At 40.3% G+C, this 18,344-nt stretch overlaps 1 long non-coding RNA gene across 4 annotated transcripts; it reads left to right on the top strand.

Annotated features, from left to right (window-relative positions):
• Positions 1–43: 43 nt before the first annotated feature.
• Positions 44–13,841, top strand: LOC128604928 (uncharacterized). Of its 4 annotated transcripts, none has more exons than XR_008385373.1 (6): positions 44–88; positions 605–693; positions 819–859; positions 7,218–7,374; positions 11,889–12,057; positions 12,564–13,841. It is a non-coding gene; the product is annotated as an uncharacterized LOC128604928 (long non-coding RNA). The 4 variants fall into 4 exon arrangements; XR_008385372.1 differs by lacking the exon at positions 44–88 and adding an exon at positions 397–468 and having other exon boundaries at positions 819–871; XR_008385374.1 differs by lacking the exon at positions 819–859.
• Positions 13,842–18,344: the final 4,503 nt, after the last annotated feature.

Here is an 18,344-nt window from a genome sequence, read left to right as displayed (position 1 = left end):
CTCCAAGGAACTCTATGGAAATGACCCCAGGACCTTTGAGCTGGAGAATCTTCCGTCTAACCCTGTCTTTATCGTCAATATCACCGAGGTGTCTGTTCCTCCTCTTTCACTTTCAGTGCACAAATAAAAAAAAAAGCAGTGGCTCCTGTGTGTGTGTGTGTGTGTGTGTGCGCACTAACAGGATTTTAATGTGTGTGTGTGTGTGTGTGTGTGTGTGCACTAACAGGATTTGTGTGTGTGTGTGTGTAGGTCATCAAAGTGGGGCATTTCTGGGGTTTCCAGGCTCACGAGGAAAGTCTGGAGAAACAGAGGTGGCTGACAGTGGCCGTTAATACACGGGCGCTCTGCCCACTTCCTGTCTCACTTTATCCAAATCTTCTGTGTCTCGTCCCTTTCTCTGAAACTCACACCAAACCTGGGAACTACTACAGAGCCAAAATACTGCATGTCATGGGGAGTAATGTGGAGGTAACATCTGTGCACACACACACGTACACCTACTAAAGCGCCTCCGTGATGGAGCATGGAGTGGTTACAGGAAAACTGCACATTGAGTGTACACGTGTGTTTGTGTGTGTGTGTGTGTGTGTGTGTGTACGTACAGGTGTTCTTTGTGGACTTTGGAAACACTTCCAAGGTGCCATGTAACTCTCTCTGGAACTTCCTGCTGACCGGCAAGCTCTGCCCTTTCAGGTATTGTCTCCATGGCAACAATTTAGGCTGTAAACATTAATCACTTAATCTCCAACAACACGTAGTTAATCCAAAATAGTGTGTACCAGAAGTGTATATACTGAGGGGAGTGTGTGTGTGTTCAGGCTCAGGAGTTCAGCGTGGCGTGTTTGGCATCATCGGCACAGTCAGTCAAGAAGTCAGTGTTACAGAGTAAAAGTCTTTTAATTCATTCAGTACAGCAATATCAAGAAACACAAACAAACATCACAAGCTCTTCACACAACTTGGTGACGTCTTCCACGTCCTTCATCTGAAAACACACAGACGAAATAGAAATCACACACTGTTTATTAATTTGCATAATTTTCTGCGGCTGGTTCATGTAAATAACTCGTACAGTCAGGCAGGTGTTGGTTGTTTAAGGAAACTTTTTATTTAACAAAAAAAAATTCAGCTCATCACAAAGCTTTTGGTGACGTCTTCCACCTCCTTCTGAAAACACACAGACGAAATAGAAATCACACGCTGCAAGGACACAGCCAGGTTCTCTTTTACACACACCTGAGAGGAGATAAACCAGCTGAACTTTCTAATCCTACATTAAACATCCAACAAGCAGCTTTCGGGTCACAGTGACTACGTTTACATGGACAGCAGTAATCTAATTATTGACCTTACTCTGAGTAAGATCATAATGTGATTAAGGTGTTTACATGCGTCGCTTTTAGAATACTCCTGTCATGTTCCCGTTTTACATGTTTTAGAACATAATTAGATTAACAGCCCGCGTCATTACGTCACCGCGCCACGCCGTCCGACGTCCCTCCAGAATTTCACGTATCAACATACAGTTCGTCTTCGTTATGGAACCGTATACAATTTTGCATGTTTTTATTTAATTTTTTTACGAACGCTTTAAGTGCAGTTAATTATTTGTCATGCTATACGTGCTAATACACAACTGCTTGAAGCCGTGGGCTGCGTCCCAAATCGCGTAGTTACCGTCTATATAGTAGCCGAGATACATGTATTTTTCCCCACTACAGGCCTATAGTAGGAAAGTATGCGATTTGGGACACAGCCGAATTCTCTTGTTTGCTGTAAAACTGCCGTGTGTGATCGTGTCCTGTCGCAAAATGCGGTGAAAACTCTCACACGACGTTCATAGTGTGATTAAGGTGTTTACATGTCTGTAATACACGTCCATAATGCGACTAAAACAGGAGTACTCCACCTGTCTTAATTAGATTATTGCTTACTTCGATTATGACCTTAATTAGATTAAGGTAAAAAATTGCTGTTTACATGGTAGTTTCTTAATTAGAGTATGGTCTTAATCGGATCAAGAGTGGATTATTGTTGTCCATGTAAACGCAGCTAGTGAGAGATTAATGACAAGTTCCTGTAACGCTTCTTCTGCTTTAAACTCGAACCTGAGGGTTACGACGCCATCTCAAACTAAAACAACTTCTATCTACAAAGCTACAGTGCAGAAGAGTTACTCTGACCGGGGCAGGGGCTGGTAAGGTGTGAAAGCAGCTTGAAGTATTTCAGTGTAGTACATTCTGCTCAAGAGTCACTTTGGCTCCCTCCGCTCTAATCTTGGCCAGCTGCTGGATCTGCTGGAGCATTCAGCGCAGCTAAGTGTGCTTGAGTTAGTTGTCTTACTGTTTGTGCTGCGCTGCACGTTAAACACAGTCAGTCAAACAGATGCGTAATGAATGCGAGAGAGACCGAGAATAAGAGTGAATAAGTTCAGACGTTACCCGAACAAAACAGTGGCGTTATTGAGGAGTTGCTTGTTCGGGTCCTGCGCAGGTGGTTCTTGCGGAGGCGGTCCTTGCGCACGGGATCTGGATCTGGACCGACGTCCGGACATGGTCCAGTTAATTTTTTTTCCCACAAAACTATAAGTGAACACAAAAGTTTATCTATGAATATATATACACTAAAATAACAACAATGAATGCAAACTTGTCCCAATTTGTGAAGGTCAAACATAAGCACGCACCACACAGCGCTGACTGCCTCGTGCAGTGACGGTTAGCGCTTTTTCTTGTTAACAAAAACATTGTTTTTAAATGAAGAAGTGTCGATTAAATAGTTTTTTTTTGCATAAAGAAGAGTTAAGCTCGTCTTGGGAATACATTAAGAAGATTGAATACAAATTTTGTGTGTCTTAAGACAAAAAAAAACATTATGTGGAACCGTCATGCTAAGCATGGTGGGGGGCAAAAAAACGAGGCGTTTACGACCAAAAGGGTTTTTTTAATGTAATTCATAGAATTTCCATACTCAAAGCACTTTTAATTCTTTTTTCATGTACAAAACTTGTTGAACAATATTGTCGATTATTATAATTTAGATAAGGCTAATTATCTGACTAAAACCGGCTGGCATTTGCTCGTTACTTATTACAAACGATTTAACTAGCATTAGTTTAAAAACAAGAACACAATTCTAAACAGAACTATAAAAATAAATATCAAATTTTGCTTAAACATCCTTACTGTGACTGTATACTCCTGAGGAAAGCGCAGTTTGAAAAAACCTCCCTCGCGCTGTATCAACCCGCGCACACGTTTATTTTAAAATGTAAATTATATATATTATTTCATATTATATGGACTGATATTTAAAAAACAAAAGTCAAATAAAAGTACAATAAAAAATTTTCAACATAAGACACGGTACTATTTTCAGTGGAAGAATACTAGTTCAGTTTGGGTAGTGAGATGAACATCGGCGCTACATTTTCCTCTTTGACAATTAGAAGATGGCATGAGTTTCAATTTAAAATGGCATCTGTCCTCCAGATGGCGCTCAAACACAGACAAATACAGTAACCTACAGACCTTTAAAAGCTGATAGTTTCCTAAAACTCCCTTGTGGGGAGGAAAGACAGGTAATTACACCGTTTTTTAGTTATTACGAATGTTATACGACTTAAAATTAGTAATTTTTCCTGGTTTAAAAGGCTGTATTCTACTGGAGAAAATCTAAATGGAGCAACGGAATTTTAAAATGATTGTCAACTTAACAACTTGTGTTCATAATTATGGTAAATAACACTTAAATTCCTTTTAAATAATGTGAAATAAAAGTGTGTGTGTGTGTTGAGCTATCCTGTTTGACATTAATCTTGGTTCGCTATTTCCTTAGAAAGCTGTTAGCCTTTTTCCTAATATGGATCATTTGTGTGTTAGTCTACTTTTAATTAGGACTCTTTATTGTTTAAGATATTTAAAAATAAATATTTTATGTTTGTTTATTTATCAATTAACCAACAGTATTTCTCATTGCTATTACTTTAATTCAGTTAACAGTGACCATGAGCAGAGAGATAACATTTAACTGTTTATGACCTCCTGATTTAAAGCTTAAACAAGAAAAGATTGGTATCTGGATCAGTTTCAGCTGTAAAAATCCTGATCGGCGCATCAGTAATGAACACCATTAAACTAAAGCGCTTTGCATCTGACGGGTAAATGAACTCACCCAATCACATCCTATATGAGATTATTCAGATATCTACACAATACACACAGAGCGGTTCGAGAACTGACTCCAGCCCAGAACCATGACAGTGGAAATGTCTAATAGTGCAGCTTTAAATATATTTAAGAGGAGCAGACTTCAAACACTGAACATTGAGGTTTATTGTATTTGTTTACAAGGTAAACAGGTTAACGGTTGTTTTTTGCATACAGTCTGTAAAATGAACTGAAAATATTAGATTTAGTTTATCAGAAGGTAAATTAATGTGTCATGGCTCACACTATGTTCCTAAATTCTGTCATAATTGACCAGCTCAAGTTTTCTCATGCCTACTTATATTTACTTATATTGTGGCACATTAATGTTACCATCTCTAAAATAAATAAAAAAAAAAAGAAAAAATGTTTAAAAAAGAAAAAAACCCTAAACTTCAACTGTGCTCCTAAATTTTTGTAATTAGGAGCACAAGTGCTCCTAAAAGAAATTGTCTTGCGTCTCTCCTCCTGTAAACACTGTTAAAGATTTGTAAATGATCAGGAATGTAGCACAACATGGAGGTGAAAGCAGTGGTCTGTTTATTTAAATGTGAAAGTGCAATAAAAATATATTGTCCCTAAAATCAATCAATAATCGAGATCTCAGTATTGATCAAAATAATGATTATCATTTTGGCCATAATCGTGCAGCCTACCTGCATTATTAGATAAAAATCTTAAAAGTTCATGTGACATGGACGTTAAAGTCATTTGCTTATGTCATGTTTCATGTAGGTTATTTTTGCAGGAATGATGCCGTTTGTCAAGTCATGTCGGATTTCCCATGTTAAATCATAGCACTTCTTCTCTGTCGGCACCACATATGTGTTTGGGACGTATTTTCTCAGAGGCTTTGGCTGTAAATAATTAAATTACACACACAAAACGTCATTTTTATAAAAATGCATGCGATTAAAAAAAAAATAATTCCTTCATACAAATATGAATCATCTGGATGTAACTTACAGGCGGAGGCTAGTATGCAAATTTTTCGTGAAGATTGAAAAAACAAGTGTATTAGTCACATGACACTCTAAGAAACAAAAAGAGTAACGGTACCTGGGGGGACGAGTGTAGCTTTTTACGTTTCTCTCCAGGGAAATGAAACCTCCCCCACTCCTTCTGGTAGAAGAAATACCTGAGTGAGAGGAAAAGGACTTTTTAAAGATATGACCAATATATGGTCAAAACACTTACAGACATGAGCATATTGGTGGCGTTTGTCCAAAAAGCTTACCTTCCAACACGATCTGTTTTTTTCAGTTCACTTTTGTTTGGACGATCGTAGCGCTTCTTCTCTGTTGGCAACACACACCTCTTTAGGATGTATTTTCTTGGAGGCTTTGGCTGTAAATAATTAAATTACACACACAAAACGTAATTTATTTTTTTTTTATAAAAAAAATCCTTATATAGGATTTCCCCCCGTATACTCTCAACACAAAACTTGATTTCCATCATGAGATCGTGTTTGTTCTTCACGAACAGTACAGTGTCTCTAAAGTACAGGGAAAATACGTTTTCTATTTAAAGTAATTATTTAAACAGAGTGAATTTGGAAGTGTCATGCTTAAAAACAAGCTTATTTATTTATTTATTTATTTATTTATTTATTTATTTATTTTATTATTATTAATGAAAGGCAAAGCTGTTTTAAGAACATAATCCTAAAATCCACTAAAAAGTGGGCAAAGTGGAGTGTACTCTGAATGTTTTTTTTAGACAGAAATGTATGGTACAGTTATAGTAGACTACATACACACTAAGTACTAATACTTATGTTCAGTAGTATGTGAACAGTTTATGTAATTATAAACGTACAAATGATAGTTTATTGACATTTTAAATGAGTTGGTGGACATTAGTATCCACTAGGTGGCAGCAGTGCAGCTGTTATATCGCCTCACTGAGCAGTCTAGTGCTGTCTGAAACCTCTCCCGAGATCTTTTCACATTATCAATAGGTGATGTGTGTATGCTATAAGGCTGGTCTGTTTCATCTCCTTTAACTAGAATGACTATTGTCCCATGGCCTGTAGGGGGGTTGTGGAATATATCCTTACAATTACAGGGGTCTCTGGCTAGAAGAAGCACTTTTCAGCCCTCAGAATGTCATGGAAACAATCTTTCCAGCCTAAGTTAAAATAAAACTTCAGAGACAGAGGGTTTGTAGATGCCAGAGATGGAGGTCGAGGGGAGCTCTCAAATGTATTGGTGCCCTACGCGTCCGGCTCTCAAAACTATTGGTGCCCTTAGCGTCGGCTCTCAAAAGTATTGGCGCCCGATCCAAATTTTGCCACAGCAAGCACCACGCACATTTTCTTCAGGAAATGTCCCTTAAAATAATAAAAAGTCTCTCACTAGGCTGTGTGTCGAGATAAACGTAAAAACATCTTGAGCTTGTGTTCACCACAGACCTTATTTCCGGCATTTAACCCAAAACCCCATTGACGGAAGTGCTAATACGCTGACTCGTTTCTGGGTTTCACGACTCATTCCTGCAGCACTCTGTAAGACGGGCTGTTGTTATCAAACCATCGAAGTAGGATAAGCAGCTTTGGTAATGATTCTTTAAATGAACCGATTCAGAATCCTCTTCTTGAATCGTTTGAGTCGTTCTCACTCAGTCAGGGTTACACGTGTGGGTTGCTTTTCCTGCACGTGTAATCGGCACGTGTTCACAGACCGTAAATCCCGACCCCATGGTAGACACTCGACAGAAATTTCATACTAAAGTAAGTATTTTATATTTTCTGGGTCTAAACAGAGCAGAAGTATTGCTAATGTGTTGTACAGATTCTATTGGACTGGTGAACTGTGTGGATTTGTATATTTAACCCAGTTTAATATGGCCTGCGTTGTTCAGTCAGAGACAAGTAAATCTGTTCTAATGTTCATTTATTTTCCATAGATAAAACAAATGTGTGCTTACACATGAATACGTACTTTATGCCTTCAGAATGGTGGAGATTTGTCTCTTAACTATTTTAAATTTGGTTCTCTTCAACAGGTTGTGTTTGAGTTGTGCAGGCTTGTGTCACCTGACTTAAAGAAGGCATTGTTTGAAGGGCTTGATCAGCACCTCCCACGGCTCCTGCAGTTGTACAACACCGAGAGGCAGTGAAATACCCGAAATCCAACATGTGATGACCCGCATTGATCAAGAGGTAAGTCTAATGAACTTTAGTTTGTTCTGCTCCAGAAATGAGCCGATATCCAGCAGAACAGCATTGATAGTTGTGTAATAGACGTGCACAGTAGAGCTGTCGTGATTAATAAATAATCTTATAAATGTGATTACTTGATGAACGTAGACAAAACTCTATACATGTGAAATGTTTTGTTGAAGTTCAGATGAATCTCTGATGTACAGAATCTTCAACAGAGTTCTGCAGAAAGATTTTGAATGCCTGTCATTCACCAGAACAAATTTGCAGTTGAACAGTCTGTCTAAAAGAAAAAATCTAAACACACAATATAAAATTCCTGCAGTGTGAATAAAGCCTTTGTATTGCTTTTAGCAAACATGTCTAGTACTCTCGGTTCAATGTACACAATTTACCCCATTTAAATGCATTTTGGAAATTGTTCCACATGGCCTTAAAGTGTGAATATTCACTGTATGCCAAATAAGTAATCAAAGAATGGAATGGATTTTTTTCTTCTCTAATGGACCATTAATCACAATTATAAAAGATGATGCATCAGGTACAAAGTATCAGAGCCCCCCCCCCCCCCACACACACACTTTCCCCCCCCCCCCCCACAATGGTTGCATGACTTTTGCTACACCATTTCCACTGTGTGTGTTACAAATCACTTTGAGGTAAAGCACTGCTGCTGCGAAGCCCTATTGGATCTGCTCCGTTTTTTAAATTATTAATAATAATTATTATTAAGTTTGCTCTCTCTCTCTCTGACTCTCTCCCTCTCTCTCACACACACTTCCCAGAGTAAAGAGTAAAGAGTGTGAGACATCACAGCGAGAATGCAATTCCAAATCTGTAACGTGTAATTTTACGCTATCAGAAGGAGGGACACGTTCAATCTCAGTCTTTAATTCGATCTCTGGCAACGAAGGGGTGTGTGTGTGTAAAACAGTAACATGCATGATGTATATTATGATCAGATCGTATACGTGATTATAAGCAGATTATACCTCTAATCTTATAAGGGATTAAAAATGGAAACCGAGCTTCGGCACATCAGTAATAATAATAATAAGTGGTATGACGTGATCAGTGGATCGATGAGGCTCTCTCTGAGGCTCTCTCTGAGTCACTCAGCATTTCGTCTTCTCTCCACACCGTCATGTGTCGTTCCTTTTCTCCCGTCCGTGGCTCCGAGACGTGCTGACGTTCAGGTCTGGCAGGATGTTCCATGATTGACACCTCCAGGGGAGTCAGGCTGATCGAGTACAAAGTGTTTATATGTGCTAAAGGAAAGAGATCTGGTGGAAAGTCAGAGTTATAGAGTTATAATGCTGAGAAAAGTCTGTAAAGAAAAAACAAATGTGTTTTTATAAGGTTTTCATTTCTTTGATTCACCCTCGTATATAAATGCACTTGTTCTTACATGTTATCGTTCCTAAAGTAGCTGATAATCAAGGATGGGGTTGTGTGATGCGTTACCATGACCACCTGTTACTGTTATGCGTGTGTACATAATACGGGAACGCTTTAAGTGACCATTCCCATAATAGTTTATGATTTCTGAGGCCCTCATTGTATCTGCATTATTATAACGTATTGCACTGGGGAGCTGTTTACCAAACAGTCAGTAAACCCTGCTGGAAGTGTGTTTTTTTTATTTTATTTTTATTTAATTTTTTTTTTTTTTGCCCCCTATCACTTTCTGTGCGAGGGTGGATTGAGTGTTTTCAGTCCCGTCTCGGGCTAAACCATCACAGCTCTATTAAAATTGTCATCAAGTCTGAACATTAGAACCTAGCTTCCTTTTTTTTTCAAGAACACACTATATGGCCAAAAGTTTGTGGACACCTGACCATCACACATGTATACGCTTGTTGAACATCCCATATCATGTTTATGCTGCAATGAAGATTCAGTGAACTGCAGGCTGGTGACTGATTTCAGCACCAAGGACAGCACCAGCTGAGCCCTGAATCACTATGAGAGCCTGAGAGAAACAAGTCTCTGTCTCTCTCTATTTCTTTCTCTTTCTGACTGTCTGATTGTCTTTCCATCTCTCTCTTGATCGGTCTTTGTCTCACTCTCTGTGTATGTGTGTCTCACTGTCGTCTCTATCTTCGGTCTCTCACTTTCTGTCTGTCATTCTCTCTCACTTTCTATTCTCTCTCACTTTCTTTCTGTCTGACTGCCTTTCTGTCTCTATTGATCTGTGCTTCTCTCTCTCTCTCTCTCTGGGAGTGCATGCGTGGGGAGGACAGAGCGCGGTTCTGAGACAAAATCTTTTCAAAATGTTTGGTAAACAGAGCAAATGATGTACTGCACACAATCATACACAAAGACCAATCATACTGTATAAAAGACAGATCTATTACAGAGAATCTGCATCTAGTAAGGCACTTGTATGACCATGCGTATGACAACAAGATTGAAATGGGGTTTTTAATCATTAGATCAGGAGAAAGCTTTTGACCGGGTCGAACATGTTTTTCTTTTTAACACCCTAAAGGCTTTTGGTTTTGGTGAAAATTTTATCTCAATGATGAGGCTATTATACTCTGAAGCTACATTTATGATAAAAGTGGCCGGTAGCTTAAGTGCTGCTGTGAAGGCTCAGAGGGGTATCAGGCAGGGCTGCCCCCTGTCGGGCCGACTTTACAGCATAATTATTTAACCCCTGCTATATAAGCTTAGGAAAGAATTAACAGGTCTACAAATCGACACTCTAAACTGTCAACAACCCACCAAATTATCTGCATATGCGGATGATATCACAGTTTTAATTAGAGGTGATGTTAAGGTGGTAAAATACGCTCTGGAGTGTTATGGAAAAGCTTCATCTGCAAAAGTCAACTGGCATAAGAGCGATGTGGTGTGGTCAAGCTGTTAAAAGTCCATCACTTCCTGGCATCATGGACTCTATCAAATATCAACAGATATTAAATGAAAACCTGACTGCCTCTGCCAGAAAGATTCAAATGGGCTGTGGTTGGATCTTCCAGCAGGACAACGATCCAAAACATACATCAAAATCAACACACAAACGGTTTACTGACCACAAAATCATCAAATGAATAAAACACCACAGAGTTGTTCTAGGAAAATATATTTACTGATGGGGTGGCATGTTCTTCAGCTCAACGTGGAGTTAACAGCACATCCCAAAGTGTTTTATTCCACTTGCAACACAGCAGCTTGGCAGCACTAACAATTTGTTAAAAAAAATTAATAAAAATCAGCCATAACATTAAAACCACCTGACTAATGTGCAGGTCCTCCTTGTGCCGCTAAAACAGCTCTTACTCGTTGAGACATGGACGCCAGAAGACCTCTGAAGGTGTGCTGTGGTTTCTGGCACCAAGACCATAGTTCCTTTAAGTCCTGTAAGATGCAAGGTGGGCCTCCGTGGATCAGACTTGTTTGTCCAGAACATCCCACAGATGCTCAGTTGTATTGAGATCTGGAGAATTTGGTGGCAGTCAACTCCTTGAACTCTGTCATGTTCCTCAAACCATTCCTGAACCATTTTTTGTAGTGTGTCAGGGAACATTATTCGGCTGAAGGAGACCACTGCCATTAGGGAATTTTGTTGCCATGAAGAGGTGTACGTGGTCTGCAACAGTATTGGGGAGGTTGTACGTGTCAAAGTATATTAACATCCACACAAAAACCAGGACCCAAGGTTTCCCAGCAGAACATTGCCCAGAACATCACACTGCCTCTGCTAGCTTTTGCTCCCCACTTGCATCAGTGAGCCTTGGGCGCCCTTAACCCTGTCACCAGTTCACCAGTTTTCCTTCCATGGGCCACTTTTGGTAGGTACAAGACCTGCCGTTTTGGCAATGCTCAGACCCAGTTATCTAGACATCACAGTTTGGCCCTTATCGAAGTTGCTTAGATCCTTACACTTGCCCATTTTTCCCCAACCGTTCGCTTGGTGCCTGATATACCCCACCCCTTCACTGGTGCTGTTGTAATGAGATAATCAGTGTTCTTCACTTCACCTGTCAGTGGTTTTACTGTTGTAGCTGATCGGTGAATAGTTGCATTTAATGTTGTAGAATGAAAACACATTCCTGTTCTCACTTGTGTTAGCATGTTGTAACAGCTGTTCTTCCCTCACCTATTGTGTGGTGTGTTTATTTATTTTTATTTATTTATTTTATTTAAAAAAACAAAACTTTTTTTTTTATATATATAAAACAAAGCAAAAATGCTGCTTGTCATGTTACCGATAGGGCCACAAAAATGTCCTCTGTGCTGATGTCTTGGCTGTATCTGAAAACTTGTAGCTTTACCCCTGACTTTTACTGTGTTGACACTGGAGATTCCTTTCAGAAATGCTCCATTAATGTCTCCTAACATAAACCCACTAGGACTAAGATGATTTATGCATTGTAGCACCAAACAAAGGTTTCAGTCACTTTTCTGTCTGTAAATTGTCCATCACTGTGTATGGGGCCATAGTCTTGTGTCCTTTATTCATCTCCGTAAATAGTCATCATATTAACCTGTTGACTGGTGTTTATCAGACAGGAGCCTGTGGTTTCCTACTCTGAACGCTGTTCGAGACATGTCGACTTCAGGAGGCCCCACTCCACCCTTCACCACCCTGTCAGTCACCCACCCAGCCAATCACATCACTCCTGTAGAGCTGCACCGACCAGAGAAACACAACACCATGAACTAGGCCTACTGGAGGTATGTTTTTCCATCAAATAAAGGACATAACTACTGGGTTTTCCAAAAGTCTCCATACATAAGGGACCATGTTTGCCAGTACCAGGTCGGTTGTGCCTTTGTCAGTGGACGTGCACTTCTCGGTTGGTCTGCAACACTTGCAGTCTTTTTGAATTTGTTAATAAGTTTGGAAACTGTGTTGTATGTTTGCTGTGTTCGCCATGTTTCCTGTTAGTCCATCGCAACCTTGCCACAGCTTCCTGATCCAGGCATGAGAATGATTTCAATACATTCTTCTTTTGTCAAAAGCGTTCTTAAAGGCTATCTGGGGGAAAAAAAGAAAATATGAAAAAAAAAAAAAAATTTTGGAAGACATTTAGGTAAAAAAAAAAAATGTTAATTTCCCCCATGTATAATTCTGCTTTGTTGCATTGGATGTCTTTGTTTTGTTATATAAGGTGTTGGCTTTATACTCCGTTATAGGCAACTTTGCATAATAACATCATTAGTGCTTTTTTCCCCTACAGTGAAATGATCGAATGCTTTAATCAGATTGCTGAAGACTCAGAGTGCCGTGTGGTGGTGGTCTCGGGTGCAGGGAAAATCTTCACTGCAGGTACAGCAGTATGTCATTTTTTTTCAGAATTAGAAATATGCTTTAATTTTTATGTGGGTTTGCAGTGCTTTTATTCTCATAGCTGTTCATTATTATAATAAGCAATGGCTCCATGTGCTAAAACCACAACACTAAGTGAAGTTCATTTAACAAGCATCCTTATTCGTTCCTAGTGCAGAATGTATTACACTTCGAGTTTAGTAGTTAGTAGTCTTTCTAATTAGGGATGTGCCCAGGTATTCGAATACACATTTAACCTTTTGAGGTGCCATTAGTTAAGTCAAGTGGGTTTTTATTGTCATTCCTCTATATAGCTTGTATGCACTGGAACAAAGTGACATTCCTTCCAGACCATGCTGCAACACACTTTATGTAGTCTTGCGTACTGTTCTGTGTGAGATGAGTGCAATACAATAAAAACAAAAACAGCAAATACACAGGACAGTAGATACACAGAACATGGACTGTACACTGTAAGCTACTGTGTAATGTAGCAGCACATGTATTGCAGCAATACTGGCAGCAGAAATAGTTCCCTAGTATAAAGTGACTGATGCAGCTATGTAAAGTCTTACTGGGTTAGTGCGGTGTGCAGTGGTATGAGTCTTACTGGGTGAGGTGTTTGACTAGCCCAGGTGAGCACTGTAATCTGACTGTCTCAGGGAAGAAACTGTTGCAGAGTCTGCTGCTGGTGGCACGGACGCTCCTGTACCTTCTGCCGGATGGCAGGAGGGTGAATAGTCTGTGAAAGGGGTCGTCCACAATACTGGTGGCTTTGTGGATGCACCGGTAGTTGAAGGAGGTGTGTGGTGGGTAGAGAGACCCGATGATCTTTCCAGCTGTCCTCACAATTCACTGTAGGGTCTTGTGGTTGGAGGCGGTGCAGTTCCCGTACTACACCGTGAGACAGCTGGTCAGGACACTCTCGATTGTCCCACTGTCGAAGGAGCATATTATTCGAATATTCAGGTGTCTGGGTATTGATTGTACCCTTTATTGCCATGAAGTCAATGAGAAAATCTGGTCAGGTCTAGCAGAACAGTTACCCCAGACATTGTGTAAGTTATAGGTGTTCATGTGCACTAGGGCTGCACGATTATGGCCAAAATGATAATCCCGATATTTTGATCAATATTGAGATCTCGATTATTTATCACGATTATTAATTGATTTTAGTGACATTTTTTATTGCACTTTCACATTTAAGTTTTCTCATGCCACAATATAACACACAAGTAGGCATGAGAACTTGAGCTGGTCAATTATGACAGAATTTAGGAACATCGTGTGCTCAAGTGCATATTTACAATAGACATTGTCTCAAAGCAGCTTTACAGAAATATCAACACGGTATACAGATATTAAAGGTGTGAATTTATCCCAACTGAGCAAGCCACTGAGTGGCGACGGTGGCAAGGAAAAATTCCCTAAGATGTTTTAAGAGGAAGAAACCTTGAGAGGAACCCGACTCAGAAGGGAACCCATCCTCATCTGGGTAACAACAGATAGTGTGAAAAAGTTCATTATGGATTTATATGAAGTTTGTATGGCCTTAGGAGCAGCCATAGAGTATCAAAAGCTAAAGAAATCAGGTGATTGAACTTGTTATATATACATCAGAATATATCCACTGGACATTATTAAAGTATAATGAGGTGGGGGTCAGAGTGCAGGCTGCTGTGTTAATGCACCCCTGAGCTGAGAGGTGTGTATCATTGAGCTTATGTGTGTTTGTGTCTGGTTTATTTGCAGGTCTTTGAATATCAATGATGCAGACAGGGAGGAGAAATATAACAGGTATTTACATACCAGTCAGTATGTGTGTGTGTGTGTGTGTGTGTGTGTGTGTGTGTGTGTGTGTGTGTGTGTGTATATGTGTGTGTGTCTCTGCACCACTTAACTCCTGTCTCCCATTTTTACTGCATTTGTAAAACTGGAGACACTGCAGGGGGAAACCACTCAAACCCTCTAGTGTGTGAATCTCCCAGAGCTTACACATTCAAACTGAAACTACACAAGCACTACAAACGTGTGTGTGTGTGTGTGTGTGTGTGTGTGTGTGTGTGTGTGTTTGTATTTGTGTAACAAATACAGTAACAGTAAACCGTTTTTGTGTTGATCTTGATGTATGTTTTGGATCATTGTCCTGCTGGAAGATCCAACCACGGCCAATTTGAAGCTTTCTGTCAGAGGCAGTCAGGTTTTCATTTAATATCTGTTGATATTTGATAGTCCATTACGCCATGTATCCTTTCTCTGTACCGTCACTTTGGGGTGGTAGTTACATCCATGAACTTGGATAAGCAAGTTACAAGCCATCGATAAGGGAAACCTGAGATCAAGATACATCTCAGGTTTTATTTATTTATTTTCATTCATTTATTTATTTATTTATTTATTTATTTAAGAACTCACTTTTTACATTCCTTCTGATAAGTCGCCTAAATGCATTCTTAAGTTCATTCTGCTTAAGGCACTCCACAAAAGCTTAGTGGAGTAGTACTCCAGCTACCCAGGAGTAGCTGATTAAAAATAGTCGAGAGTATTTGTTTATAAAACTAATTGTTGAAGCCCTAAAAAGAGCAGTGTTCCTGTGGACCTCAGGGGAAGCAGTAAGGAGCTCTGTTCATTTGAGAACTTTAAGAAAAGTAACCTGGGTGAAGCTCTTCATGAATCTGGGAGATGTTGAGTATGTGCAAAAAATTTAAATATAACATTTAAAAAGTTTAAGATTTCACAGCATATTTGTGTGTGTGTTATTTCAGTATTAATGTTCTTATTATTATTTTAAAACTTTTTTTAAAAAAACAAACAAACACATGTGCCAGGGTGTACAAAGGTTTTTTTTTTCCTGGTTGCGTATTTAAAATTCTTACTTGAACCGGTACATCTATACGATATATTTTCGTCATGTGTGTGCTTGTGTGTGTATTTGCACATGTATGTGCACGTGTGTGTTTTCCTACTATAGGTGTTTAAGGACTCTTTGATCCACCAGAGGACGGGTGATAAGAAGAACCCATTTCGGTACTTCTCTAAGCAGGAGCTGAAGGAGCTTTTCACACTGGAGGACACGTACTCGTCCTCCACTCGGCTGCAGCTGCAGTCGCTCCACTCGTCTGCGTGCCGCTCCGACCCTGAGCTGCAGTGCCACATCTCCTCTCTGAAGGGCATGAATGTGTTTGGCGTGTCCCGTCATGACTTGCTGTTCTCTAATGAGGATACTCTGCAGGACGAGGACAAATATGGTCACAATTTGGCCCATATCTGTTCAGCGGTGCCATATCTAGGCCATATGTGATGGATAATACCCACATGTGGCCCAAACGTACTTGCTATTTGGGATGTCTGGTTGGGGTGTGAAAATTTTAGATGCTGGATTGACAGTTATATTATTAAATAACAATATGTACAGCAAGATTATTAATTGGAGTAGCATAAGTAATGAAAATAGCAAATGTTAATATTCATAAATACAGGTAATGGGATTTAGTGTTAATAGTGCAAGAGTAAGCGTAAATATGAATCTGAAACAGATGTGGCTGTTCATCTCGGTGCTTTAATTGAAGAAAAAAGTTAAAAAAATTTTAGCCATGTTGCATAACGTACATAAAGGGCAAGCAGGCGGAGCTTGTGTCCCCAAACATGATCATTGCTTGCTTTGATGTACAAAACTCCTCATATGGCATAGAGCATGCACCATACAGCATTCCTCAAATCTAGGCCTAATTCTAAACCACTTTAGCTGGAAGACCCACCCACACACTGTGTGTGTCAGTGACTGTGTCTGTACGGTTGGATGATGATGCAGGTGTGTGTGTGTGTGTCAGTGACTCAGGTGTCTGTACAGTAAGCTGATGAGCAGTTGTATCTCACTGTCTCCAGTGTTAATGTCAATGGCCTTCAGAAAAAAGTCCAGTGCTTCCTGTTTCCTCCCTTCAGACAAACACTGTTTCCCAGAATGCACCAGTGAATCAAACGATTCCTCTTGATGTTTGACATCATTTGGACTCTGCACTTCAGTGGCTGCACACTGATGCACAACTTCACTAGAGGCCAGTTGAACGTCAGTGAAGCTCTTTACCATCACCTTCCTCTTCCTCCTCGCACTCAACCATGTGTTCACTAGGCTCTGGCTCGTCCTCTGGCTCCTCCCACTCCTCTAATTTTTCCTCTTTCGTCTCTGGTTCCTCCTCTTCCTCCTCCATATCCTGCAGCTGTGACTCTACTCATGAGCGTCGTGATGCGATTGATGTGTTCATGCTGCATCTGCGGTTGGTGCCATTATTCAGCATGGATTTGGGTGTGGAAGATCTGAGGCCCATGAAGCTGCGAGCTAATGGACTGCTAGCCAAAACAGGTTTCTCCACCTCTTCTTCTTCATGCCCCTCTTCCTCACCATCATAGATGACTCGCAGTTTTTTCTTCTTGGTGGGGCAGAGCAAGGACTCGTCTGCTGCAGTGAAATATACTGATTTCTGCCTACCGCTATCATTGTTGGGTGTGGGGTCAGATTCATCTATAGCTCCAATGGCAGAGGTTTAGATGCATCAGCATCAAACTCGATGCAGGCTTTTGAATCAAAGTCCACCTCTGATAATGCTTTTGGTATGTTTGACTCAATTCCCAACAGAACTACAGATGAATCTGATTGCTTGAAAGGAGAAATGTGCAAGGTCTGATTTGAGTGAGTGTCTATGATCGGATTTCTCCTCTATGATTAAACGCTCCTCATCATTTATGCTCTTAAACACTTGTCCAAAATAACTGTCCTGTCACCTGTGTAGATAAATCCATCACATGCTCATCCTTCACCTCCATCCCTCCATCCATGCTCATCGTCTCCAGCTCGTCCGATCCTGATTGGGTGAGATCCACCACGGCAGGTGGGCTGAGGTTATGGCAGGGTGGCGTGGTTTTGACATCATCCATCGTCGTGTGTTGGTCTGGGCCCTGTTGTCATGACAGCGGGAGCCAACTGGGTCCTGAGTTCTGATTAACGCTGTCCATCATGAGGCTGTGCAGCTGTGACTCGGCCTGGACCAGGTCCTGCGCTTTCTGCACACGCTGGTCACTGTAAATACAACACATACAAATACAACAGCACGGCACACTCCTGACTTCAAAAAAGAAATTGCAAGCATTCTAGCAAAAACTTTCAAAAACAATTCCTCTATTGAGAACTGCCCTCCTGCTTTCTGGACTTTTCTTACTCAGCAAGAAAAAGAAAAGAGAAACTTCGGCTCCGGTACAACCGACCTTTTACTACGCATAGAACATCCCTATTTGAGGAAGAGTAAGAAAACATATAGTTAAAAGTAAAAATACTAAAGTGTACCGTAACCCTAAAGCTGATTGTTTGGTGGGGAGGTGTGTCTGATTGCTTATTCGGAAACAACCTGACACGCTGTGACATTTATTTCTTCTGGTTTAGTCAAATTCAGATTAATGTTGTTTACAACACAGACAGCAGAAAATCCAGGTGGAGGAGTTTCAGTTTCTGACACTGTGGTCTCAATATCTTTAGAACGAGGAACTGAACTCTCCATACCTCCTGAACCACACCCTGATCACAAGCACTTGGTGCTAATGGGCTAGGGGTTAGGCTTTTGGAGTTAAGGGGTTAGGGGTAGAGAATATGAGTTAGGCAGTAGGAAATTACCTCTGTTACACTGTTGGTAGACTTGAAATG

The sequence above is a fragment of the Ictalurus furcatus genome, unplaced genomic scaffold (assembly GCF_023375685.1).
Source record: "Ictalurus furcatus strain D&B unplaced genomic scaffold, Billie_1.0 scf5, whole genome shotgun sequence".
Taxonomy (NCBI): domain Eukaryota; kingdom Metazoa; phylum Chordata; class Actinopteri; order Siluriformes; family Ictaluridae; genus Ictalurus; species Ictalurus furcatus.
This window is presented reverse-complemented; position numbering and strand designations above follow the sequence as displayed.